Source organism: Bison bison, unplaced genomic scaffold (assembly GCF_000754665.1).
Source record: "Bison bison bison isolate TAMUID 2011002044 unplaced genomic scaffold, Bison_UMD1.0 scf7180017864327, whole genome shotgun sequence".
Lineage (NCBI taxonomy): Eukaryota > Metazoa > Chordata > Mammalia > Artiodactyla > Bovidae > Bison > Bison bison.
This window is the reverse complement of record NW_011494899.1, coordinates 3,889,980-3,891,905: the sequence shown is the minus strand read 5'-3', so window position 1 is coordinate 3,891,905 and position 1,926 is coordinate 3,889,980.

The following is a 1,926-nucleotide window of genomic DNA, read 5'->3' as shown; positions in this document are numbered from 1 at the left end:
CTATAAACTCTCCAGTGTTCATTGCAGCAGTATTCCCAGTAGCCAAGACATGGAAATAACCTAAAATGTTGACAGATGAATGGATAAAGAAAATATGGTTTATTATTGAATCCAAGGGAATATTATGCAACCATAAAAGAAGGAAACCCTGCCATTTGCAAAAACATGGATGAACTTGGAGAACATTGCTGCTGCTGCTGCTGCTAAGTCGCTTCAGTCGTGTCCGACTCTGTGCGACCCCACAGACGGCAGCCCACCAGGCTCCCCCGTCCCTGGGATTCTCCAGGCAAGAACACTGGAGTGGGTTGCCATTTCCTTCTCCAATGCAGGAAACTGAAAAGTGAAAGTGAAGTCGCTCAGTCGTGCCCGACTCTTACCGACCCCATGGACTGCAGCCTAGCAGGCTCCTCCGTCCATGGGATTTTTCAGGCAAGAGTACTGGAGTGGGGTGCCATTGCCTTGAAATAAGCCAGACACAGAAAATCAAATACTTCATGATCTCACCTATATGTGTGTGAGAAAAAAATGGAAAAAATTGAATTCACAATAACACAGAGTTGAATAATGGTTATTGGAGGCTGGGAGTTGAGGGGAAAAGGGATATATTGATCAAAAGGTACAAACTTTTAGTTACAAGATTATTAAATTCTGGACATCTAAAGTACAGCATAGTTACTATAGTTAATAATAATGCATACCTGAAATTTGCTAATACAGTAGATGTTAACACACACAGGGTAACTTTGTGAGCTGATGGATATGTTAAAAAAAAAATGACGAGGAACTGCTCCCCAGAAACCCCTGCTGATCCTCAGTAGTTTCTTGCTGAGATTATAATTAGTGATAAGTAAATTCAAATAGAAAAATCTTAAAAAGAAGAAGTTAATAGAGGAAAACTGCAATAATTAACACATAATTGGTTAATACAAAAGAAGTCAAGAAAGAAGATAAAAAAATATATTGTGTGAGAAATAGAAGTCAAATGACATCAGTCATCATATAAGATATAAGTAAACTACTCCAATTAAAATACAAAGAAATTGTCAGAATGCTGTAAAACTACAGAAAGTGTGAAAGTAAAAGGACAGAAAAATATGTACCATCTGAATACTAAACCTAAAGTCAAACTTAAGGCAAAAAGCATTACTGGGTATAAAAAGGAATATTTTGTAATAATGAAAGTTTCATTTTCACAGAAATATACAATATTTCTTTATAATATTTAATAACAGAGCATCAAAAATAAAACTTGTCAGAGCTAGAAGGAGAAATAGATCAATTTACAATTAGAGTTAGAAATTTTAAAATCTCTCATGGTAAGGGCCAAAGAAGAAAACAAAAGAATTAGTAAGAAACAGAAAATTTGAACATGACTAACTTTTGGAGAAGACTCTTGAGAGTCCCTTGGACTGCAAGGAGATCAAACCAGTCAATCCTAAAAGATATCAACCCTGAATATTCATTGGAAGGACTGATCCTAAAGCTGAAGCTCCAATACTTTGGCCACCTGATGCTAGGAGCCGACTCATTAGAAAAGAAAAACACCAATACAGTATACTAACACATATATATGGAATTTAGAAAGATGGTAACGATAACCCTGTATGGGAGACAGCAAAAGAGACACAGATATACAGAACAGTCTTTTGGACTCTGTGGGAGAGGGAGGCTGGGGGATGATTTGGGAGAATGGCATTGAAACATGTATAATATATAAGAAACGAATCGCCAGTCCAGGTTCGATGCAGGATACAGGAAACTTGGGGCTGGTGCACTGGGATGACCCAGAGGGATGGTATGGGGAGGGAGGTGCGAGGGGGGTTCAAGATTGGGAACACGTGTACACCCATGGTGGATTCATGTTGATGTATGGCAAAACCAATACAATATTGTAAAGTAATTAGCCTCTAATTAAAATAAATAAAT